At 40.0% G+C, this 27,628-nt stretch overlaps 1 non-coding gene across 1 annotated transcript; it reads left to right on the top strand.

Moving 5' to 3' along the window:
- Nucleotides 1-7,584: 7,584 nt before the first annotated feature.
- Nucleotides 7,585-7,691, top strand: LOC145123082 (small nucleolar RNA R71). The gene has a single exon (XR_013714961.1). It is a non-coding gene; the product is annotated as a small nucleolar RNA R71 (small nucleolar RNA).
- The last annotated feature ends 19,937 nt before the right edge of the window (nt 7,692-27,628 follow it).

The following is a 27,628-nucleotide window of genomic DNA, read 5'->3' as shown; positions in this document are numbered from 1 at the left end:
GATAGTTGCTCGGATCCCCGGATCGGTAGAAGACCGGAGCTGGAGCTCGGTATCGATACTGTGGCTGATCAATGTCCATCAGTTCATACTGGACACGACTCTGTCTGTAGGCGGCATCTGCATAGTACTCCTGCTGGTACAGCTGACGAGTGGCAACACTATAAGTGTTGCTAGCTGTAATGCCAACCTGTCGCATCTGCTCAGTAAGGTCAGCCAGTGTCGTGTCGACACCCTCCATCCATATATCTGTTCTCCCCATCCAAGCATGTACCTCCTGGTTATGCGTGTTTTGTCTCCCCACAAAGTCCTCCCAAGCTGCCTGCATGTTCCATCCCTGACCTACTGCTTGTCCCTGTTGCTGCTGATGATCCCCCTGAAAATCACCAACGAATGGCTCCTCATCCCCCACTCCGAGTGGTGCCGTGTATGTCAGATTTGTGACAGAATCCACTAGAGTATGTCTCCCATTTATAATTTGAAATGAGATGTGTCTGAAAGAAGTAGCAGTAGGGCGAAGGATACGCGGGTATGATGTAGCTCGTGGGACCCTGATCCTATTCCCCAGCTCCCTAGTCACATATGTCGATATCAGGGCAACATGGGGGGTGGTGACTCTGTGCTGGATATCAAAACAGGACCATATGTTGCACATAGCATTATATGCATAAGAAATAAAGATGGATCTTGTCATCAATCCATATAATACATATAAATCCTGTGTCCTCACCGCCCTGGGATCACTATTCCTCGGGTTCACATTTTCCGTGATAATGTTATGCAATGCTTTTGCTAAAGGCACCAACTCGCGGAACCTGTCGTATGCCCTCGTCCCCTCACGGAATACTGTGTAGTATACTTTTGTCATACTAACCCCAGGGTTACCCACCCTCGTGTCAATACATCTATACTCAGTCGGCTGATTCTCAAGATCATGCAGATGATATCCAGTATCTATATGAAACATGTCCCGGATACCCTGCACAGTCATCACTATATCATGAGTACGAACCGTACCAATTAGCTGCAACTCCTCCGGCCTACCAGGCACCTCGACACGTCGAAGTGTCCTCATCCATTCCCGCACTATATCAACATAAATCTGCGTGGGATTGAAGTCCAGCGCTCCACCCCATCCATAGCGATCAAACGTCTCCACAATATTGTACCCAGTGAAGCTCGGTCGCTCCACCATGTACTCTACAATAAAACCCGTAATTGGATGAGTCGCCTCATAAACTGCCGGGCGAATGTCATCTGGATGCTCATGCAATGTCTGGTACTGTGGGTCAAAAGCCACAAGTACATTCGGCTTCGGCTGTCTAGCTGGTTGTCTGGCTGCACTGCTTGACGATGCTACCCTTGATCTCTTTACTGACATCTGCAAAATCAACCACACACAAAACCACAAAACAAAACTTGCCATTAAACATATCAAATGTCACAAAAATAAAACAATAATCCAGTTGGCAAGTTGTTCCAAACAAAGTTAAAATAAATTCAGTCTAAATAAATAATTGTTTTAAGTCCTGTTATGTTTTCAGTAACTAAATATTTTTCAAAAATTTATCCAATCAGTAAAACACAGATAAACCCAAGTTTAACTGCAACTAGCAAGTTCTAACTGAAACCAAAACAGAACTATAACAAGTAAATATTCAAACTAATAATGCAGTGTCATTCTAAAAATTTCCTAAAAACTTGAATTTTAATCTAAGCACAAATGTAAACATAACAATGATTTTCCAAAATTATATGTGTGTTTTTTTTTTTTTTTTAAATTAACAAAAAAATTCAATTTCCAGAAAAATTCACAGATGACACATGCAACTTGTTTGGAACATCTGTCCAGCAACAACAAACATTTATCCATAAGATTTCATACCATTATATGTCATATTTTCAAGTAAATTTCAAAATTTCTACCATATATGAACATACAGGAGAAATTCGAAATTAGCTTAAAAGATGAAGTTTTGAAGCACATACCTTGTTGAGATGATGTTTCTAGTGAAGAAGAAGCAATTACTTGAAGCAAAAACCCGAAAATAAGTCGAAAATTTAAAGCCCTAGTTTTTGTGGGTTTTGAAATCGGCCCCAAATAAGTGATTAGAGTGTGTAAATCTTGCAATGTGATGTTTCTTACTTGATTTCTTGAAGAATGCAACAAAATCAAGAGTTTTGGTTGAGATTTGATGAAGAAATCAAGAAAAATTGGTTTTTTAGAAGCTATTCTCGGCCATGGCAGTTTAGAAAAAGAAGTGGGGGAAGAAGGTGTAGGAAACAGCTCTAAAACGCATCAATAACGGCCAAAAACGCGTTGGCGTCTTAGGCGGCGTCTTAGACGCGTCCTAGGACGTCTATCACAAAACAAGGGTATTTTGGTAATTTCGCTTGGACGTTCGCTGGAGGTAAAGAAACGGCAGCCCGACGGCGTCTTAGACGGCGTCTAAGACGTCTCCTAGGACGCCTGAAGCTGCTATTGTTTGATTTCTTTGCTGTTTTTCGCGTTTCTGACTGTTCGGGAACGTTTTTCGGGTATTTTTCAAGAAATTTTTAATTTTAATCAAAAATTAAAATTAAATACCCCCCCCCCCCCAACTTTAAACCTTGGATCGTCCTATATACAAAAAATTAAAACACACAAAACGAAAAATAAAAGTAAAAACACACCAAACCGCGGGTTGCCTCCCGACAAGCGCTAAGTTTTACGTCTTCAGCCGGACGGTTTACCTCGACTAAGTTGCATCTGAATATTGAGGTACCTCGAGCGTTGTTTTCTCAACGAGTCTCGTTTCACCATCTACCATTCGAATGTATGGTTTGAGTCTTTGTCCGTTTACCTTGAATGGTTCACCGCCTTTTGTGTCCTTGATTTCAATGGCACCGTGATCTGCCACATTTGTCACCACAAATGGTCCACTCCATTTACTCCGAAGCTTTCCGGGGAAGAGTTTGAGACGAGAGTTAAATAGCCACACCAATTGTCCTTCAAAGAATTGTTTCCGGACAATGTGTCGATCGTGAAATGCTTTCGTCTTTTCTTTATAGATTTTTGAGCTTTCGTAAGCTTCTTTTCGAATCTCTTCCAATTCAACAAGTTGGAGTTTCCTTTCCGTACCTGCATCACTCAATTCAAAGTTAGCATTTTTTATGGCCCACATGGCACGGTGTTCCAACTCCACCGGGAGATGACACGACTTTCCATAAACGAGCCGATACGAGGACATGCCAATGGGCGTCTTATAGGCTGTTCGATATGCCCATAATGCATCATCTAATCTTAATGACTAATCTTTTCGGTCGGGACGAACAGTCTTTTCCAAGATTCGTTTTATTTCCCTATTTGACACTTCTACTTGTCCACTTGTTTGTGGGTGATATGGAGTAGCTATCCTATGTGTGACACCATAGTGTTTAAGTAACTTTGCAAAATGCCAATTTTTAAAATGGGAGCCCCCGTCACTAATAATAGTTCGAGGGATTCCATGTCTAGAAAAGATGTTCTTTTTGACAAATTTACAAACAACACTATGGTCATTCGTGCGTGTTGCCTCGGCTTCGACCCATTTTGATACATAATCAACGGCTACAAGAATGTATAGATTGCCAAAAGAAATGGGGAACGGGCCCATGGAATCAATGCCCCATACATCAAAAATTTCAACTACTAAAATTGGGGTCATTGGCATCATGTCCCGTCGTGAGATCCCCCCAAGTTGTTGGCAATGAATACAAGCTTTAACGAATGTATGTGTATCTTTAAAAATAGAGGGCCAGAAAAAACCGCTTTGTAGAACCCGGTGCCCTGTCTTTTTGGCACTAAAATGCCCTCCACATGCATATGAATGGCAGTGTCGAAGAATGTCTTCTTGCTCCGTAAGTGGTACACATCTCCTAATCACTTGATCCGCTCCAATTTTGAAAAGATCCGGGTCCTCCCATATGTAGTATTTTGTTTGAGAGTGGAAGAACCTCCTTTGTTGAGCCGTCCAATATGATGGAGTTTCCCCTGTCACAAAGTAATTCACTAAATTAGCAAACCATGGTATAGTTTTGACAGCAAGAATATGCTCATCCGGAAAGTTTTCTTGAATAACTTCCGTTGAGTTATCTTTATTAATTATTCTAGATAAATGATCCGCTACAACATTTTCGGAACCCTTTTTGTCCCGAATTTCAAGATCAAACTCTTGAAGAAGAAGGATCCATCTTATGAGACGTGGTTTGGCATCCTTCTTTTCCAAGAGGTGGCGAATGGCACTATGGTCGGTAAAAATTACAACTTTAGATCCCCATATGTAAGATCTAAATTTGTCAAGTGCAAACACGACCGCAAGCAACTCTTTTTCGGTAGTAGTGTAATTCAGTTGTGCATCCGAAAAAGTTTTGCTCGCATAACAAATTGCAACGGGTTTTTTATTCACCCGTTGTCCCAAAACTGCCCCTACCGCGTAATCACTCGCATCACACATAATTTTGAAAGGTAAAGTCCAATCGGGTGATTGCAAGATAGGGGCTTCAACAAGTTTGTTCTTTAATGTGGTAAAAGATTCGAGGCATGCTTTATCAAAGGAAAATGGTGCGTCTTTTAAAAGTAAATTACAAAGAGGTTTTGAGATTGCACTAAAATCCTTGATAAATCTTCGATAAAAGCCGACATGCCCAAGAAAAGGACGGACGCCTTTTACCGAAGTGGGAGGGGGAAGAGTAGAAATAATTTGTACTTTGGCCCGGTCGACTTCAAAACCACGCTCGGAGACAACATGACCAAGTACAATTCCCTCCTTTACCATGAAATGACTCTTCTCCCAACTTAAAACCAGATTAGACTCGATACAACGTTTTAAAACTTTTTCTAATTGGTCTAAGCATGTCTCAAAAGATGATCCAAAAATAGAAAAATCATCCATGAAAATTTCTAATGAGTCCCCCACCATGTCTGAAAAAATAGCCATCATACATCTTTGGAATGTGGCGGGGGCATTACACAAGCCAAATGGCATCCTTCGGAAAGCAAAGGTGCCATAGGGACACGTGAATGTGGTTTTGGATTGATCCTCGGGGTGGATGGCAATTTGATTATACCCCGAGTATCCATCCAAAAAGCAATAAAACTTTTTCCCGGACAATTTTTCAATAATCTGATCAATAAAAGGGAGAGGGAAATGGTCCTTTGATGTTGCAGCATTGAGCTTGCGATAATCTATGCAAACTCTCCATCCGGTGACCGGTCTTGTTGAGATCTTCTCTCCATCTTCTATATCTACCACTGTAATGCCCGACTTCTTTGGCACTGTCTGTGTCGGGCTCACACAATCACTATCAGATATTGGGTAGATAATACCCGCATCAAGCCATTTCAGCACCTCCTTTTTAACAACTTCTCGCAGATTTGGGTTGAGCCTTCGTTGTGCATCTCGATATGGCTTTGCTCCAGCTTCAATGATGATTCGTTGCATACATGTGGCTGTACTAATTCCCTTCAAGTCTGCTATGGTCCATCCAATTGCTCCCTTGTACTTGGAAAGCACCTTCAGTAATGCTTCCTCCTGTGGATCTGTCAAATCAGAAGATATGATAATTGGTAAGTTCTCATTAGATCCTAAAAAAGAGTATTTAAGATGTGAAGGAAGAGTTTTAAGTTCAAGAGTGGGTGGCTCCTCCAAAGATGGCTTAAGTGGGTCCGAAAAACTTGTTGGCAATTTTTCAACTTGATAACTCCATGGTGGCCTCTCTTGCTCAATAGCATTTTCAAATGCCTCCTCAACCATCTTGATGTCATCCAACTCTAAAACTTCGTCCCTGTCATTAGAAAGAAAAAACTCCAACGGATCGGGGTGTAAGATTTTAGGAGTGAATTGATGCACTAAGTCATCAACCACATCCACACGATAACATTCATAATCTGATGGTGAGTTAGGAAACGTATTAAAAATATTAATTCTAAGTTTTCTATTTCCAAAAGAGATATCCATGGCACCCGTTCTACAATTAATTTGTGCATTTATTATTGCCAAAAACGGGCGACCCAAAATAATAGAAGGTTGACTTTATTTATAGGTGCTCTCGGTGTCAAGCACAAGAAAATCAACTGGGTAATAGAAATCTTCCACTTTAATGATGACATCGGATAATATACCCCGGGGAATTTTTGTTGACTTATCGGCCAATCGTAAAATAATATCAGTTTGTTCCAAAGTGCCTATGTCATGTTGATCAAAAAGATTTCCCGGAATTATATTAACACTAGCTCCAAGATCAAGGAGCGCCTTTTTGATATTAATATTACCTAGGGTAACAGAAATTAAAGGTGCTCCGAGATCCTTAAGCTTGGGTGGAAGTTTATTTGATATTATGGAACTTGCATGCTCGGTTAAGTCAATCTTTTTAGGGAGGTGTGCTTGGAGTTTGAGTTTTTGAACACACAAATCCTTCAAAAATTTAGCATAAGAAGGTACCTCCTTAATAAGTTTGACTAACGGGATATTTATTTTAACTTGACTAAATAGATCCCACATGTCTTCAATTTTTGGCCCTCGCTTCCCAAAAGGGAAGGGTGCCGGTTTCTATAAAGCCGAAGGGTATGGTGCGGTATTAACCTCCACACCATGCTCCCCAACTTTAGAGTCATCTTTACCCTTAACTACTTTTTGTTTTTCAGATTTGAAACCTTTCTCAAACTCTTCTTTTTCATCAAAAACGACCTCAGTGTCACTGTCATTATCTAAAGTAGGAGGAGCACTTACCTTGTTGTCAACCTTTTTCCCACTACGCAAGGTGATTACCTCATTCACTTGATGCTCTTTTCTGGGTCTTTGGGTGTGAGATGGGTTGACTGTTGTGGTGCTTGGAAACTTGCCATCTTCTCTTTTCCCAATTTGCTCTGCCAGTTGAGCAATTTGCTTCTCGATAGCAGCTATGGACTTGGAGTTAGTGTCGGCTTTCTGATATGTTTGGGTTATGAACTCCATGATTTTGTCCAACTTGTTGCCATCCGTTTCCTCCTTCTTTGATGTTCCACCTTGGTTAAAGTTGGACTGCTGGAACTGTTTTGGCTGATTTTGGTTTTGGTAATTCCCTTGACGGTTGTTGTTGTTGAAATTCCCATTGTTGGTGTAGTTCCCGCCTTGGCTGTAGTTCCGATTGAATGATCGTGGATTATTTTGGAATTGACCATAGCCGTGCACTTGACTGATTTCCTCTTGACTTCACATGCACTCATCTGCAATGTGTCCTGAATCTCCACAGCTTACACATATCTTCTGTCCCTGCGAAAAAAACACACCTTTCTCTTTGCCTAGACTAGAGAGTAGTAAGTCAAATTTTTTATTTAAAGAATTAATATCAGATTTGACTTCATTTTTCCAGTTTTTGTCTAGTCCAACTGAAGCAGCAGATGAAACTGGGTTGTCCCGTTTCTTAGCTGAGTAATTGGTTTTTGAACCATGACTCAACTGCTCCAAGAATCGAAAAGCGTCTTCACTATCTTGCATCATGATAGTGCCGCCAGATGAGGCATTAATCATAGTTTGATTGGCAGTGTCAACTCCATCATAAAAGAAACGTACAAGTTGCCAACGGGGAAATTCATGATGTGGACATGAACACAACAATTCCTTGAGGCGTTCAAATGCATCATGAAATTCTTCATTGGGTTTTTGTGCAAAATCTTGTATCGCTTTTCTTATTTCCGTTGTTTTACTAACAGGGTAGAACTCTTGCAAAAATTTAGTTTTTAATTGCTCCCAAGTAGTAATACTATGGGGGGCAAGAGAAGTGAACCAATACTTAGCTTTTTCTTTTAAAGTGAACGGAAATAAGTGAAGTCTAAAGGAGTCTCTATTAGTTCCTCGCGGAGTATTCGCGTTAGCAATTGCAAGGAACTCATAGAGGTGATTGTATGGATCATCAGTTTTATGGCCTCTAAAGACAGGTAAGACACTAATTAGTTGTGGTCTTACTTCCACATGATGCTCATTTCCTTATGCGAAGAGTATAGGTGAAGCATCATCATACTCTCCCAGCTGAAAATGAGACGCCACAGATTGTCTATTAGGCTGCGGAAAGTAAAGATGAGGAAATTGGTTACCTTCATTGTAGTATCCTCCATTTGCATTGTTGAATCCACCATTTGGATTCCTTCGATATTGATTCCCAAAGCCTTGATTTCCGAACCCATCGTTGTAGTCATTATTGCCACCATTGGGAAAATTCTGGTTGTTCTAGTTATTGTTGTAGTTCCCGTTTCCACCCCGATTGCCTTGATTCCGCCTATTACCACCGTTGTGGTTCTGATTCCAACCAAGTCCATTATCACTTCCATCATCAAAATCCCAGTCATCCTCGTTACCACCATTACCGAATTGAGGACCAACATTTCTAGGATTTTGGTTATGATTTCTGACATTACCACCGTTGTGGTTTCCTACATTGCCTCTTATATTTTGTGCCCAATTTCCTCCGTTTCCACCATTTTGGCCACGGTTGTTTCTATTCGGTTGTGGCTGTACTGGTTGGATGATTGGTGCACCCACATTGTTGTTATTCCCATGATTCCCATTGTTTCCATTGTTGTTGTTTGGGAATTGAGGAGCTGGTGGTGGAACTAGTGGTGGAGGATTGTTGGCTGCATCCTCATGCCCCTCGACCACATCTTCCACGACAATGTTATCTACACTCATAGTGTTGATGTTCCTTCTGGCGACCCGATTTGAGCGAGCTGTTCGGTCGATTTCCGGATCAAATGCAAGCGATGAAGAGCGTCCACTATGTCTTGTATGCATGCACTGGTGTGCCTGCACAACACAAATAAAACAAACGTGAACTGCAAACGAGAATTGAAAATGAAAGTAAAAAGAACTATAACTACTTAAACACAATAGCTCAAGCGCACAATCTCCCCGGCAACGGCGCCAAATTTTGATCGAAATCGTTGTCTCGGTCAAAAATAAACCAACTAACCTAAGTAGATAGGGTAAGTCGGGTCGAATCCACAAGGAGTTCGTGGTTAAACTTTGTGTCAAAGCAATCAATAAAAAGAAAAGTATTACTAGCAATTGTCACGAAAAAGATTAAAACAAAATTCAAACAGTTTGGAAATTTATTAATTAAAAGTAAAAATCTCAATGAGAAAACTAGAGTACTCCCGGTTCAGTTATGGACAGTTTAGATTCACACACTTTCTTCCCTAGAATCCTAATTCAATTACATAGATGCAATTGGGGTTGATTAACTTGTAACACATAGTTTTGGGTACACTAAATGTTCATTCAACTAGTTGTCTTACTCATTTATGTCTAAATGGATTAGGGACAATTAGTGAACTAGCAATAAAATGTCTTACAACTACCTATTACCGCATTAACATTCAATATCATAAGTTGGAATAATATATGTTGATTCAATCACTTGTCTTTATTTCTAAACTAATTGAACTTGGAACAAATGATGAATTGACAATAGACTATCTTAATTATGACATCAAACAATTCATACAACCCAATTTCACTTATCATTACCAAAGATCATCATATGAAGCATAAAATAACAATTGAAAATAATTAAAATCAAGTAATAATCAAGTGTGTTCATCCAAAAGTCATAAACATCCCCGGAAGTAACCCTAACGGTTTAGCCTTCCATTGAGTTCATAAAACAAATAACTTGATTAAAATGAATAAAATGCATAATAGAATTCATAAACAAATGTAGAATCATCAAACAAATGTAGCCTAATGATTATCAAAGTATAGAACAAATAAACCTTGGGGAAGAAGAAATAATTCTAGAAAATAAAGAATTGATGAAGATTAACCAATGAAACGATCTTCACTTATAGCTTGATGATGAATTGAATCGAATCTTGCCTTGAATCCGGATTGAAATGGAATGGACTTGTGTTTCCAAATGTTTCCAAGGGTTTTAGAAGCCTTAAAAACGCAGGAAAAACTCTGAAAATCGCAGGTGGTAACCCTCAAAACGAATGCACAAGTCCCTATTTATATTATTTGACAGAAAAGAGTGAAATTAGGCGATGTGGGACGTTGGACGTCCTAGGATACGTCTTAGACGTTGTGTATAACGCCCAAGCGTTCTTTGTACGTCCTAACATGTCTTCTGCCGTCCTTGAAATACACTAAAAAATGGCCAAAAACGTCCGACGTCTTAGACGTGTTCTAGGACGCCCTTCCTTGATTTCCAAACTTTCCGAAACACACCGTTCCAACACGGGACGTCCCTAAAATGCCAAAACGTCCCAGGGGACGTCTTAGACGCCTTGTAAGACGTCGACGGGGCTCTTCCTTCTTTTCTGCTCTGAAATAACGACGAAATGCTGACCGTTTGACCTGGACGTCCTAGGGGACGTCTTAGACGCCTTAGGGCGTCCTTCATCTTCTGTGCAAGTTTTGGTGGTCAAAACAACATAACTAGCAGAAACACAAAACACGAAAGTTGTAGAAAATCTTGTCTAGTTTCCATAAATTCTTTACTCATGTCAATTGGAGCTCCAAAACCTGAGATATGACGAAAACATTGAAGCATGGTCAATTTTCCCAGCAACGTTTCATCATTCCTTTAGCAATCCGTTTTACTTGCAGGTTCCGCCCACTTTTAGTACAATATATTGACCTGCATATGAAGTTCAACAACTCATAAAGTAGTGCCATTCTTGTACAATTATACATCAATTCAACAGATTTATGACAATTTAGTACATTCATAAAATGGACTTATCAGCGGGCCACATCACTGACCGAAGTGGCTGATTTGTTTTGGGATCAATGACGCTAGGGTAAATCTTGATGATAGAATCTGCAGTCTGCATTGAAGGAAATCCCTTAGCCACTTGATCTTCCAAAAATGTCTTGAACTGAGTCGCCATGGGATTGTTTGACGGATTTGAGAAAGGAGCATTAGACAACTTCGTAAGATCAACCCTAGTAAAAGAGTGAAAATCGTGAGCATCTTTGTACATTTAAGTATTGCCGCTCTTTCTTCTCACGATCCACATGTTCATAGTGTCATGGAATCCCCACGAAATGATCCCTGACCTATCACCATAAATGTCTCTGAACCGATTTTCTCCCAGATCCGTAAAGGTGATCTTTGATTGATCCCATGGAGCATTGTGATCTGAGCTCCTTTTGAATAAAAATTGACCCTTTTCAGCTGACTTGGCCAATTTAGCACGTTTCAATGGCACTACACTCGGAGCCTACGCCGGTTCCTTGTCAAAACGATCAACAACGGTGGTTGTTCTTGTAGGTTTTGGAACTATGGGAGCATCTTTATCAGGAAGATAGATCTTTGGCTCATCGACAAATGACTTGAATTTGTCGCCAAAATCTTCTTCCAGATTCTTCTTTAGATCGTAGTAGCTGGCGGTCAGTAAGCCAAAATGTGTCTGAAGATCAGTAATCTGCTTCGTCTTCAGAGCTTTATCTTCAATAAGTTCGGCAACTTGAATATTGAGTTTTGCATTTTCAGTCTGAAGGTCTGCAACCTTGATATCCAGCTCAATATTTTTCTGATCTAAATCAATATTTTTCTGATTCAGTGCATCGATCTCCTTCTGAAGTCCAAGTATTGAAGGATTCTCTTCTCCTGAGCTGCCATCCCCAATAGAAATTCCTTTGCCACGTGAGGGAGGCGTTGTGAATTGTTCTTCGGCCAAATGCCTGGCTAGCCTCACAGAAGCAGCATCATGGTCTGGCCTGGGAGGAGAGAAACCTGTGGGGAAGGAAGAGCCACCAGCTTCATAGAAGGTGCTAGGACCTTCACTGATGGGTTCAGATGAAACAATGGCGGGAGTAGTTGTTGGTGGAGTTGTAAAGCTTTGAAATACACCCGAATCAGGAATTCCCTGTCTAGGATCTAGTCTTCGTCTTTTTGTTGGAGGTTGAGGGGCCTGTGTAGTTGTGCGATCACTTTCCAATGGCTCAGATGTAGGTGGAAAAACATCAAGGGGAGGAATCCCTGACACTGTCACCATAGGAATTGCTATTTCCGCCATTGGATTGGTAAGAGGAGGCGTGGCTTCGAGAACGTCTTCATTTTCCCTTATCTCTGTTGCTGGATGAGCAACTTCATCGATATTGTCAAGTAGCGTGTTGAGGTTTTCACCGGTCATGAAGTCTTCATTACTACCAAAATTTAAAGGAATTTCATCATTATCGAACCTTGTGAGATCGAGGTATTCATACAAATCAGTCTCCGTTCCGCTTTTAGAAGACCCCTCATTATAATCACTTTGGACCTGAACAGATGTCAGTTCATGTTCCTCAGCTACTTGAGCATTAGGAGTTGGAGTTTCTTCTTCTTCAGCACGATCTGACACTGTAATAACATCATCTTCCGAAATGACTTTCTCAGAAGAAGTGGGCCCAGATGACATTTTGTCTGACGTTCCATGAGATTCGGAGGATTCATTTTTCTCAGCAAATTTTCCGAATTTCACAAGAGGATGTAATCCTTGGAAGACGACCTTGCCCTTGCAATTCTGCTTAATAAGACCAACAGTGTGGGGGCCCAACGACTTCATATGTAGTGTGTCTCCCTCTTTGACCATCCCCAGAAATTGGGTGTCAATGAACAGCTGAATGAACCTAGGATACAACAAGAAAGAATCTCTGGTCTCCTGGTTTATAGCATTGATGTTTACTAAGAACTCATCCAATATGAATTTTGAGAAGTTGAATTTGATACCAGCAGCCAGTGATACAATTGCCCCTGTGTTCCTGAGCGAGATTTCATCAGCACCTGATCTTCTGCCCGAGATACAGCTCACAAACACATGATCCAAGAATCTCCAGTAGGGTGGCATAAGCTTTTTCACTGTGGGAGGATAGCTGCCTTCATACCCCATCTTCTTGAGAATCTTTTGCACATCTTCAATCCCGATTTCAATAGGAAAATCAGGTTGATCGTTAATCAGCAATGTTTCTCTGATGTACTGCTCAGTGATCATAATCTTGCATCCTTTAACCACAGCTTCAACGGTAACTACTCCATTGTCTCTTGTCATCTTAGCAGTCTGCCAGAACTCCCTGACAATCTTCTGATAAATGACTGGGTTCATAGTAATGGCAAAGGCTAGGCAGCATTCTCTCAGCCTGTAGATCATCGATCTGAAATCTCCATGAGCAGCAGGAGGATCATCCAGTACAATAGCCAAGTTATGCATGTCAGCAAACTTCAAACTCGCCATTGATCTGCACTAAACCAGGCCAAGTAAGAAAACAAAATATTTGAGCAGTTAAAGCTTTAAGTTCTCTTAATTAATCAATTTCATTTTGGCCTTAAAAAATATTTTGATCAAGATTTTTGAGTTTACGGTCAAACATGGTCAAAATTGGGTTTACGGTCGAAATTGAGTTTACGGTCAATACTGGTCAAAATTGAGTTTACGGTCCAAATTGAGTTTACGGTCAAAAATGGTCAAAATGGGGTTTACGGTCCAGATTGGGTTTACGGCCGTAAACCCATTGCAGTGATCTCCTGACCGTAAACTGAGTTTACGGTCGTAAGCTCCAAAAGGAGTTTACGGTCGTAAACTTCTAGACCGTAAGCTCAGACCGTTTACGGTCGTAAGCCCTCACTAAACCGTAAACACCAACGAACTGAAAAACCTCGATTAATCCCCCAATTTCAGTCGAATTGATGAACAAACAACATTTCCTCAGTCGGTTTTAGCATACCTTTGATGTGGACTAAACGATTTTGCAAAAACACACAAAATTTTTTCGAGGATGAGAGAGAGTGGAGAGGGTTTGCGGCCGGAAGGATGAAAAGTGAGGTGGAAAGGGTTTACAGCAGTAAACTCCACCTTTTATACCCCTTTTGAATTTTACTTGTCTCCCACACAGTATAAGGCACAGTCCAAATCCCAATTAAATTTTCAAAAATAAAACCTTTTGAGGATTTTAAAATTAAAGTAAAATTAAAATTAAACTAAAAATAAAATAAAATAATTTCTAAAATTTAAGAATTAAAGAATTTAAAAAATTAAATTTTGACAATTAAAAAAAATAAACTAAAAATAAAATAAAAATAAAAATAAAAATGAGATAAAATAAACACAGACAAAAATTTATCTCAAAAATCACTGAAAATAATATTGTGATACTGGGATCAAAGTTGTTAGACAGCCTTAATCCACTTGTCGGTACCTTTATCTTCACGTCTTTGTCTGGTCGATCGCCGGTATTGTGGTCCACTTAAACACGAAAAATTGTGACAGAATTAGGACATACCATTAGTTACAAGACAAAGTGATCCTAAGTTCCTAGATGATATTTCTTAAGAACCATTCAGCTGATGACGACCAGGGATATTGTTGTCCACCTAAATTGAGCAGCGAGATCTATAGACAATCTGTAAGTGTTCAATTTTAATTGTACTAGAACATGTTTCCCGCTTCCTGATATGCTCCAGTAATCAAGGACTTCTAGAATACTCCTTACATCGGGTGAGCAGACAATTATTTAGAGAGAAGATAGATTTAGAATGCATATGCTGTACACCCAGTTCGGATCTCTTCCAATCACACAACTATGACTAACTGAAGTTTTTAGAGGGATTGAGAAAAATAATGATGCATATACTGTGTACCAGGTCGGATTATGAGTCACGCAGAGGAGACAATATATGGCTAACAGATAGAAAGAATTGCATAGATAGAGGATGCAGAGAAATAGAGTTGCATATGTTACAGTCCAGGTCGGATCTCTCGATCACGCAAAGGAAGCAACATATGACTAACAGACAGATAGAGAGAAAACAATTTTCTACAGACCTAATTTATCGGAATTCACCAGTCACCCCATCAATACCGGAATTAAGGACATAATCCGCACATCGAGGAAAAGTTAATCCACGGTTCCAGATACATGTTCTTTTAATGTGACCAGTAGATTCCCATATTTATCTCCCTGCTCAACCTGTCCAAGCGTCGTATTGTCCGGCTAAACGGATCTAACTAGGTCAAGACTTGTCAAGTCTATGAATTCCTTAAGTTCAACTCTGCCTAGTCAAGTCCTTTTAGAATCTTTCGTGCCTACCAACACATCAAAAACAGAGCATAGACAATTTAATTTTGGGTACGTTACGCAGACTCAGATTGCCTGTTATCACTTGATAACATCACTTCCCAGTACCATATCTACAAGCAAAACTGTTAGCGACAATAATTTTGATTTTTCTGAATTTTTTAATGTTTTTGGATTTTTGAATGTTTTCTGAAAAGAATAAAACAGAAACAAAAAGGTTTTCGGATTTTTTTAAAATTTTCAATTTTTTTGTTTGGCTTTTGTTTATTTCTCCCCCTAAATTTTTGCATGGGTGAGAATGAAATCACTAAAATGCGCAATTTTAAACTAACCTAACCAATAACAAAAATTTAATCCTCAAAACGAATCATTTTCAAAAATCCCACAAGCACATCGAATCGAGCTTTGTTAAAAGGCTTGGTGAACAGATCCACCACATTATTAGCAGTGGGAACCTGTTCTAGCCGGATGAGCGAGCGCTCATAACAATCTCTGATAAAATGAATTTTGATATCAATGTGCTTGGTTTTGGAATGTTGGACAAGATTTTTAGTAATTTGAATTGCGGCCTCATTATACAGTGAATGGGGGTTTCTAGATAATTCAAACCGTAGTCCAACAACTGATGTTGGATCCAGATAACTTGAGAACAGCAAGCAGATGCAGCAACGTATTCCGCTTCTGCTGTTGAGGTGGAGACGGTATGCTGTTTCTTGCACTGCCACGACACCAGCCTATCTCCAAGGAATTGGCACCCTCCTGATGTAGATTTCCTGTCAAGCTCACAACCTCCATAATTACTGTCAGCAAAAGCATATAAATCAAATTCAGAATTCTTCGGATACCAAAGACCCAATTTTGGGCTGCCTTTGATATAGCGAAAAATCCTTTTGACAGCAATAAGATGTGAAAGTTTAGGATTAGACAGATAGCGAGCGCATTGACAAACTGCAAACATGATGTCGGCACGACTTGCAGTAAGTTACATCAACGATCCGATCATCGATATGTAGTGTGTCTGATCTATGGATTCGCCATCAATATCTGGATTCAGCAGGGGTCTTTCAGCCATTGGTGTCGATGCAGGTTTTGCGTCTTGAAACCCGAACTTCTCAAGAATATCTTCCACATACTTAGCTTGATGTAGCAGGATTCCGGTTGAGTTTTGTTTGACCTGAAGCCCCAGAAACATGGTCATTTCACCCAGTGAACTCATCTCAAACCGCATTTTCATCACGCCTTCAAACTCTTTTCATAGCTGTGGATTGGTAGACCCGAAGATAATGTCGTCAACGTAGATTTGGACTAGAATCTGATCATTACCAACATGCTTGATGAATAAAGTTTGATCAATGGTGCCACGAGAGTATCCATGCTCGAGCAAGTGCTTTGTTAGAGTCACATACCATGCTCGAGGAGCTTGATGTAACCCATACAACGCCTTGTCCAACTTGTAGACATGATTATAAAACTTTGAGTTAACGAACCCAGGGAGTTGATCAACGTAGATTTCTTCCTTCACCTTGCCATACAAGAAGGCAGTCTTGACATCCATTTGGTAAACCGTTAATTTCATGTAGGAATCATAAGCAGGGAAGATACGAATAGCCTTCAAGCGAGCCATGGGAGCATAAACCTCAGTATAATCAAGACCCTCAACTTGTCGAAACCCGCGAACCACCAACCTTGATTTATTGCGCACTATTACACCAGAATCATCCTGCTTGTTTCGATAGACCCAGCGTGTGTCAAGAGACCTTTTGCCCTTTGGTAACTCAACCAATTTCCAAACCCCGAGCTTTTCAAACTGATTTAGCTCTTCATGCATCGCATCTATCCAGTTGGGCTCATTCAAAGCCATTTCAACATTCTTGGGATCTATTTGAGATATAAAGCAAGAATAGAGACATGCATTGACATCTCCACTCTGACTTCTGGTTTTAACTCCATCACCCAGCTGGCCAGTGACGTTTTCGATTGGATGATCGCATTGAATTCTTGAAGGTATGTCTTGGCTGATATCATTGAGTGAAACAGGAAGAGTGTGAATGTTGAAACCTCCATCATTTGCTGATTGATCCACATTAGATGAATCTGCTACAAACTCATTAGCAATTTCTTCAGGAAATAGTAGTTCCATAAAAGTTGGAGTGACAGCGGAAGCATCTCTAGACATGAACTCTCTTTCAACAGGGGTAAGAGGTGTAGCATCAGCATCAGGAGTTCCATTTTGAACTTTAGACTCTGGACTATCAAGTCGATCAGATGACTCCCCCTCAGATGGAGCAGAGGACCCCCCCTCAACTGTTGGAGGTCTGTAAACAACTTCTTCGTCTTCGTCTTCAGAAACAATCTTCGAACCAGAAGAGGATCCATTTGAACCATCTGAAGACACATTTAAGGATTTGAAAAGCGATGTGTAATCAAATAACCAGTCAGGACCCACTCGAGCGTCTGTTTCATTCTCCTCCAACCAGCATAGGTCATAGGATTCGACAATCTGCTTAGTCTTCTTGTTGTAAACCCTATACGCGGTGCGCACAACATACCCTACAAAATAACAATCATCGGCTTTGGCATTGAATTTAGGGTTGGATTCCAAGTGAAGAAGGGTGCAAGGCCAGCCAAATACACGGAAATGGCTGACTGAAGGCTTGTGTCCATAGAGAATCTCGTACGGTGTCTTCATCTGAGCTTTGTTGATTAGAACACGATTCTGCACGTAGCAAGCAGTGTTAATTGCCTCGGCCCAAAAGAAAACAGGTAATTTAGAATCATAAAGCATTGTCCTTGCAGCGTCTTTTAAAGTTCTATTTCTCCTTTCAGCAACACCGTTTTGTTGAGGCGTGTGAGCAGAGCTGTATTGACTCACGATCCCCTTTTCTGCGCAAAAATGGTCAAGAACCGCATTCTTGAACTCAGTTCCATTGTCAGTACGAAGCGCCTTCACCTGATTGTTGGTTTGATTCTCAATCATCACAATGAACTTCTTTATCAGATCAGCAACCCCAACTTTGTTGGATAAGAAGAAGACCCACATAAAACGAGAGAAATCATCGATCACAACTAGACAGTGCGAACTTCTGTTGATGCTCAGGACGTTGACCGGACCAAATAAGTCCATATGCAATAATTGGAGCACCTGACTGATTGAGTTGACTTGCTTTGGCAGGTGTGGTTTTCTATGATGTTTTCCTTGGGCACAGGACACACACTTCTCAAATGTAATAAAGTCTCTGACAGGTAAGCCTCGGACCATCTCATTCTTAGCAAGGCGATTCAGGTTTTTAGCGTTAGCATGACCGAGTCGTCGGTTCCACATCATTGCATTTTGTTCGGACACTTTTGAAAATAGGCAAGTGACTTGTTCAGGTATGTTACTGTTCATGTCAATAATGTAAGCATTCCCATCCCGTTTAGATTTGACAAGAATCCACTCTTCCGGGATGGCAAGGCCTGACTTGAGAATCATGCATTCTTTATCGGTAAAATGGGTAGAATTGATGGGTTTTGAGCATTCTAACACTTCCTAAGTGTACATGCAACCCTAATAACCTTGGATCTATGTTTGTCTAATTATCATGCAAAGTTGAATTCCAAGGTTATATTCCTATCTAGCATACATGGGGAACAAATTTTAACTTGCATGAAAGATAGAATAACTTACCTTGTTGTTGCTTATGATCCTTGAAACCTTGTGAGCCTAGCACCCCAAGTGTGATGCCTCAAATGCTTCACACAACACCAAATGCTTTTGGAATGACTTTAGAGAGAATACACACTTCTAAAATCGGCCTAGCCCTCTTGTTTCTTATGCGTAGCCAATTTTGGTGGAGAATGGGTTTCTTATATAGTGTTGACACATCTAGGGTTACACCATGTAAACCCTAATGTGTCATGACTCTTCATTTCCATGACCCATGGGTTTGTAACTCCCATGGAGCATCCATGGAGCATCCTATGGGTGGAACCCAACTTGATAATCCATAGAGCCTCTTAGCCCACTATATAAGATATGGAAGATTTACATAATCTACCCATATATTTAATTAGTTATCTTTTGATCACTTAATTAATTCTAAATTAATTCTTGATCAAACTAATTAAATAATATTATTAATATATTAGAACTTATAATATATTAATAAACCATAAGTGTTATTTCTCTCATTTTAGTTTATCCAATTGCATGGTGCCATGCAACCCAAATGGACCATGCCGGGTCGGGTCAAGTACATACCAGAAATAGTTATGGACTTAGACACCTTATCCAACAGTCTCCCACTTAGATAAGTCTAATAACTATAACTACAATACTTCAGGAACCGATCGGCAATCGTAGCTCTTTCAAGGTCTCTCGGAACTGAGAAGATGATGATACGCCATTTAAGATAAGTGATCATATAATCCTCTGTTCTAGATATCAGCCGGACAAATACATGGAACAGTGTCTTACTTTGTGTCCAGCAGTTTGTTTCCCGATTTCCGATTTGTTTGACAAAGAACTTAATTGAACACATCAACTTAGTTCTGACCGGGCCCAGTACATAGGTCAAAACAAAATCATCGAGGGGCCCAGATATCAACTTCTAATCCAAGAAGGAACAGATAAACTTTGACTCATATGTTTGTTATACCACTCATTGAATTATACACAAAAGCACGTTTTATAACATCGAGTTACCAATGCATTAACGTACAATCAATGCATAACCAACTCATAAGTAACAAATCATATCTCTAGGTTTGAAGACTTATATGATATTACCGTCTCACGATCACTCGAGATAAATTCCATGAAGTGATTCCAGTGAGCGTGGGTTGAGTCCAATGCTCAGAACTTATGAGCACTTATGAGTGTTGTAGCAATGTCCAACAACTTAGACCTCTGCAACCAATCATGACAGTCTTGATTCATACCTACTTCCGACATATGACCGACTGTGGAGGTTCGAATAATATGATATACCAAACATAATTATTCTGGAAGTCAAAACATGCAAAAGAATTATAGTAAACGATCGACAAGAGATAGCAACACTTTACTCATAAATAAAACACCTTTTATTCATCATCTAATGTCAATTACACTTTACAAATTTCAAGGTTATCTAACTACTAAATCTAATATCATCCTTCAGCCCTATGCTCCAAGCATGCTAGAGATGCTTAACCCGAGTCAGTCCCTTCGTGAGGGGATCTGCTGGATTCTCATCCGATGATACCCTCTTTGCCACGAGGAGTCCTTCTTCTATTCGATGTCTGATGAAATGGTATTTTCCGTCGATGTGTCTGGATCTCCCGTGATCCCTTGGTTCCTTGGCTAAGGCAACTGCACTTTCACTATCACAGAAAATTTCCATTGGCTCTTTAATAGCTGGTACAACTCCAAGGTCTCCAATGAAGTTCTTCAGCCATATCGCCTCCTTTGCTGCCTCGCTAGCTGCTATATACTCTGATTCGCAAGTTGAATCAGCCACTGTCTCTTGCTTGGAACTCTTCCAAGAAATTGCTCCTCCATTTAAGGTAAAGACCCAGCCTGACTGAGAGCGGAAATTATCCCTATCAGTCTGAAAGCTAGCATCACTATACCCTACAACTCTCAAGTCTTCACTCCCACCGAGGGTAAGGACCCAGTCCTTAGTCCTCCGTAGGTACTTGAGGATATTCTTTACCGCAGTCCAATGTGCCTTGCCAGGGTTCCCCTGATACCTGCTAACCATGCCCAAAGGAAAGTCTACATCAGGTCGAGTACACGTCATAGCATACATGATCGATCCTACAGCCGATGCATAAGGTATTCGACTCATTTCTGCTATCTCAGCCTCAGTACTAGGGCTTTGTGTCTTACTCAATCTGGCGTTACTCTGGATGGGTAATTCTCATTTCTTGGAGTCCTGCATGCCGAATCTCTTCAGCACCTTATCCAAGTAGGTACTCTGACAAAGTCCAATTAGTCTTTTACTCAGGTCTCTCAAGATCCTTATCCCTAGAATATAGGCAGCTTCTCCTAGGTCCTTCATAGAGAAACACTTCCCAAGCCAGGACTTAACTTCCTGCAGAGTTGGGATGTCATTTCCTATGAGTAGTATGTCATCCACATACAATACCAAAAAGCTAACTATACTCCCACTAGCCTTGACATATACACAAGATTCATCTTCACTCCTAGAAAAGCCAAATTCTTTGACTTTCTCATCAAAGCAAAGATTCCATCTGCGAGGTGCTTGCTTTAACCCATAAATGGATTTCTCAAGCTTACACACTCTATTAGGGTACTCTGTATTGACAAAACCCTCTGGCTGACTCATGTAAACATCCTCAGCCAACTTTCCATTAAGGAAAGCGGTTTTGACATCCATTTGCCATATTTCATAGTCATGAAATGCAGCTATGGCTAACAGAACCCTAATAGACTTAATCTTGGCCACTGGAGAAAAGGTCTCATCATAATCAACTCCCGGAGTTTGTGAGAAACCCTTTGCAACCAGTCGTGCCTTATAAGTGTGTACATTACCATCCATGTCGGTCTTCTTCTTGAAGATCCATTTGCACCCTATAGTCTTACGACCTGGTACATTCTCAACCAAGTTCCAAACTTGATTGTCATACATGGACTATATCTCGCTGTCCATTGCCTCTTTCCACTTGGCTGACTCAGGGCCTGCCATGGCTTCCGCGTAACTGTTAGGTTCATCCAGACCTATCAGTGTCTCATCACTGATAAGTGTATCACCTTCCGAAGTAATATGGAATCCATAGTAGTGCTCAGGTGCATTCCTAACCCTTGTGGAACGCCTCAGAGGTACAGACTTGTCAATTGGCTCAACAGGAGTTTCCTCCTCAAGTTGAGTGCTAGGGTTTGAAGTTCCTTCACCACTTGACTCTTGAATTTCTTCAAGGTCAACTTGCCTCCCACTGTCTCCTTGGCTTATGAACTCTCTCTCTCGAAAGAAAGCCCTCCTAGCTACAAAGACCACATTCTCACTAGGTCAGTAGAATAGGTAACCAAAGGATTTCTGTGGGTAGCCGATGAAAATACACCTCTCACTTCGAGGTTCGAGCTTATCATGAGTCTCACGTCTCACGAAAGCCTCGCAACCCCAAATCTTAATGTGGTCTAGTTTGGGTACTTTACCAGTCCACATCTCATGAGGAGTTTTGGCAACTTTCTTTGTGGGAACTAGATTAAGGATATGGGCGGCAGTCTCTAAGGCATACCCCCAAAATGAGATTGGTAGCGAAGCTCGACTCATCATGGAACGAACCATATCTAACAAGGTTCGATTACGTCTCTCAGCTACACCATTCAACTGCGGTGTCCTAGGAGGTGTCAATTGTGAGACAATCCCACATTCCCTAAGATAGTCAAGGAACTCTGAACTAAGATACTCACCACCTCGATCGGATCGAAGCATCTTAATGTTCCTGCCCAATTGATTCTCGACTTCCTGTGTAAACTCTTTAAACCTCTCAAAAGTCTCTGACTTATGCTTGATTAAGTAGACATATCCATATCTACTGTAATCATCAGTAAAAGTCAAATAATAACGATTAGCATCCCTTGTGGCATGTTTGAAGGGCCCACACACATCCGTGTGTATAAGATCCAACAAACCTTCACCCCTCTCACAAGAACCTATGAAGGGTGACTTTGTCATTTTTCCAAGTAAGCATGATTCGCAACTATCATCTGACTTTAGGTCAAATGACTCCAATACTCCATCCTTTTGGAGTTGGCCTATGCGTTTCTTGCTTATATGTCCAAGACGACAATGCCATAATGATGCTTTATCCAAGTTATTATCATTAACAGAATCAATACACAATACATTATTTCCTAAGTTATCAACCACAGATACAGTTTCATACACACCATCACAAGGTAATGCTTTAAAATAAAGAACATTATTAAAGAAAGCATTAATCGAACCAACTTCATTATCAAATGAAAAGGTGAAACCTTGTTTATACAATGCATGAAAGGAAATAATATTTCTTGCCATTTCTGGCGAATAACAACATTTATTCAAATCTAAACTAAACCCACTACTTAGAGATAAAGTATAAACTCCAATCTTGGTGACAGGTAAAGCTTTCCTATTCCCCATGATTAAGTTTGTTCTTCCATGCTCCACATTCTCACTTCTTCTTAGTCCCTGCAAATCAGAACAGATATGAATACCACAACCGGTATCAAGGACCCAAGAGTTAGAATGGGGTGAGTTATTAGATAAGATAGTGTAAATACCTGCATGGTTGGGTTTAACTTTCCCATCCTTCACATCTTGGTGGTACTTTGGGCAGTTCCGCTTCCAATGTGACTTTTCATGGCAATAGAAGCATTCAACCTCTTTAGGGTCAGAAGAAGGAGTGACAAAACCTTTCTTGGTTCCACTTGAAGAAGAGCCATCAAGGGTCCTAGCCTTGGTACCCTTCGAAGAGCTCTTCCTCTTCTTCCCTCTACCTTTCCCGATTGCCAAAACCGGGGCGGAGTTTGGAGTAGGAGTGTTAACAACCGACTTACCCTTAAGACCTATTTCTGCGGTCTTGAGGAGTCCCTGAAGTTTGCTGAGTGTGACCTCTTCCTTATTCATGTGATATGTCATGCGGAATTGATCATAGCACGATGGTAAGGAGTGCAAAATGATATCTATTGCAAGCTCCTCAGGGAAGTTCACATTAAGCTTCAGCAACCGATCCACATACCTTTGCATTTTCTGCGTGTGGCTCGTGACGGATTCCCCGTCTTTCATCATGGTTGTTATGATAGAGCATATGATTTCATACCTCTCTTGTCTTGCACTTTGATGGTATCTTTCCATCAGATCTTGGTGTATTTCAAAAGGGTAGAAGTCCTCATAGGACTTTTGGAGTTCTGCTGTCATGGTGGCCAACATGATGCATGCCACTTTTGTAGCATCCCTTTCATGTGCCCGGAAGTCACTGATCTCATGGGGAGTTGCAGTGGTCTCATCAATCTCCTTAAGCTCCTCGTCAAGGACATATTCTTTGTCCTCGTAGTGGGTAATCATCCTGATGTTTCTGATCCATTTATTGAAGTTGGATCCATCAAAAGTGACTTTCCCACACAAGTTCATAAGGGTAAAGGAGCCATAAGGATTAGAGCCAGAAGCAGCATTGTTTGAAGACATCTGAAAGAAGTGAACAAGATTAGTTTAGATATTAAGAGAGTCCTTAATAAAACACCCAAATGTAATATTAAGGCTAGGATCCAATCACAATATATTATAACTTAGAAGAGGTATGCCGTAATCCAAGCTATAACATATTTGAAAGGTAGGTGAATGACGATTCACCAATTTCCACCATGAAAAATGAAATATAAATATTAGGTTTTTAATTGGTTCTTAGAAATTCCTAGATTATTTTGAGATTCAATGAACTTTTCAAAGGCATGTTTCAATCTCGAGTGTGCCCTCCAAGTTTTGTGACTGGGATACCGAGGATCACAAAACGAGGTGTGAAGTAACCATGCAAATCACTTGGTACCCTCAAGGTTTATCACTCAATCGATGTGCCGGTAAACCACACACGCTCCACCGATGCTATGGTAAACCTTAAGTCACCCTTTACCTACCTTGTTAAGTCCAAGTTAGTGTGCCGGTTAACCACACACGCTCCACCAACGACTTAAACAAAGTGTAAAGTGTAATTTCATGGATTAGCACCTTATTCACATTTTCCTAAAGTAACTAAGATTGGGAATTTAATAAAAGCATTTAGTTACTTTATAATATTCATCATACTTTTAATGAGAATTTATAAGTCCTTGTCTTACCCGTTCGGCTAACGACCCTCCACCGATCAAGGAAGCGGTGGGTGAGAGTGGACACCCATTAAGTTGCCATTTTATAGGCAACAACCTTATACCCCCCTTATAGACCGGCTTCGTGAATGCGGCGTACTAGCGGTAAGACGACTTGACGTTATACATATATATATTAGTAACTTATAATATTATAAAGTATAAAGGTTGAATTTTAACTTTTAAAATTCTAAGGGTTGGAACTAAAGTTTTAATCAAAACATTACATGTTCCAAAACTTGAGGGCAAGTTTTGTAAACTTCCAAAACTTTTCATTTCTTATAACTTATGAATTAATTGAGTAATAAAAATGAAGACTCTTCATTTTTTATAACTCTTGTGTTCTTTTAATGACTTTAATAAAAGTGAGACTTTTGGTTTTCCATAACTTGAGGACAAGTTATGGACTCCATTAAAACACATTATGATCATGAATTAAACTACCATGAAGGTTACAAACAATTCCTATGATCATCTAATCTTCATAAGTTCAAGAACATGAATATGAACACTTTCAAGAATCAAAAATTACACTTAAAAAAAAACTTGTAATTTTAATAATTGCCATTGTAAATGGATTAGCATAAACATTACACCATCTAAAACAATCTTTAAAACATCAAAACAGTGTAGGGTAATGTTTCTAGTCCATTTCCAGCAACAAATGTGCAAACTTTCATACGAGCAGAAAATAGAAAAACGGTTTTTTTTTCAAGCTGTTTGCACACAAAAAAAAAACAACAACAAACAAACCTAGGCTCTGATACCACTGATGTGTTTTGAGCATTCTAACACTTCCTAAGTGTACATGCAACCCTAATAACCTTGGATCTATGTTTGTCTAATTATCATGCAAAGTTGAATTCCAAAGTTATATTCCTATCTAGCATACATGGGGAACAAATTTTAACTTGCATGAAAGATAGAATAACTTACCTTGTTGTTGCTTATGATCCTTGAAACCTTGTGAGCCTAGCACCCCAAGTGTGATGCCTCAAATGCTTCACAGAACACCAAATGCTTTTGGAATGACTTTAGAGAGAATACACACTTCTAAAATCGGCCTAGCCCTCTTGTTTCTTATGTGTAGCCAATTTTGGTGGAGAATGGGTTTCTTATATAGTGTTGACACATCTAGGGTTACACCATGTAAACCCTAATGTGTCATGACTCTTCATTTCCATGACCCATTGGTTTGTAACTCCCATGGAGCATCCTACGGGTGGAACCCAACTTGATAATCCATGGAGCCTCTTAGCCCACTATATAAGATATGGAAGATTTACATAATCTACCCATATATTTAATTAGTTATCTTTTGATCACTTAATTAATTCTAAATTAATTCTTGATCAAACTAATTAAATAATATTATTAATATATTAGAACTTATAATATATTAATAAACCATAAGTGTTATTTCTCTCATTTTAGTTTATCCAATTGCATGGTGCCATGCAACCCAAATGGACCATGCCGGGTCGGGTCAAGTACATACCAGAAATAGTTATGGACTTAGACACCTTATCCAACAAGAATAGCCTTTGTCGCAAATTTGGGAAACACTCAACAAGCTATGCTTTAACTCGGGAGCAAAGTTGACATTTTCAAAGTTAGCACTCCATTTGTAACGGTTCCTCTTTGAGTGATCTTGCCACCATCTCCGCCCGCGAAGGAAACATACCCCCCATTAAAAGATTCAACGTCGCTCAATTGGGAGATATCTCCTGTCATATGCCGGGAGCAGCCGCTGTCGACGTACCAAGGACGGACGACATTCCTCCGCAACTGTCCCCGCAAAATGAGCGGGATCATTTAGATTTGGGAACCCATGTCATCACTGTCCTGGGTTTCCCTTTCGCTTTCTCTGATTTATCTTTTAATGTTTTCAAATTAGGATCCTAATTTCTAATCACTTCAGAGGATGATGATGATGGATTGGAAATTGATTTGGGCATCCAATGATATTTAGGTTTTATAACATTCTCAGGTGGTTTTGAAATAGGTTTCTTATTAGTTTGCACTGAGCCTCTGGATGTTCTACGAGAAGTGGTTGAAGATCCAGAACTGCTTTTTGATGAAACCGATCTTGGCGGAGTCTTGTTCGGTTTTGGCAAACTATTTTGAGCTTTGTTATGAAAAACCCTTTTATTCTTTTGAAAAACAGCCCTTTTTCTGCATCGATCATCTTTCCAATCCTCATTTTGAGAACGAGTTCTTGAGGATTTTCTAATTAAAGACCTTCCTCGAGATTCGTTCTCTCCTCTTGGTGACATATAGTTCACAAAGATCCTATTTTGATAATTCCTAGCTATATGACCACCAACACCACAATTAAAACAAATCTGTTTATTATTTGAACTTGTACTGCATTTCTCAGATTTATTTTCTTGACAGACACTCTTACTCTTCTCAGAAGAACATGCATGAGAAATAGGTTGTGAGATAAGTGAGGGTGCCTCAGATGGTGTGACTTGTGGAATTGATGTGTTTTCATGAGAATCACAAGCATCAGAATTACCAAACAGTTCATCAAACATATCAATGAAATCAAATTCAACAGTAGGAGATGTGGAAGCATCACACGAAATATTCTCAGTTTTAGCATCAGAAACAAAAACTTTTTCATTTGAAACAAAAATATCAGAATCAGAAACAGAAACAGATTCTCCAACTTCACGCTTTGCCTGATCTAAGGGTTGATCTGCAGGGGAAGTAGAAACGTCAGTACTTTCAACATTAATAAATCCTC

This window comes from Lactuca virosa, chromosome 6 (genome assembly GCF_052849685.1).
Source record: "Lactuca virosa cultivar CGN04683 chromosome 6, Lactuca_virosa_CGN04683_v6, whole genome shotgun sequence".
Taxonomy (NCBI): domain Eukaryota; kingdom Viridiplantae; phylum Streptophyta; class Magnoliopsida; order Asterales; family Asteraceae; genus Lactuca; species Lactuca virosa.
Note: the sequence above shows the minus strand (reverse complement) of the source record. Positions and strands in the feature narration are given on the sequence as shown.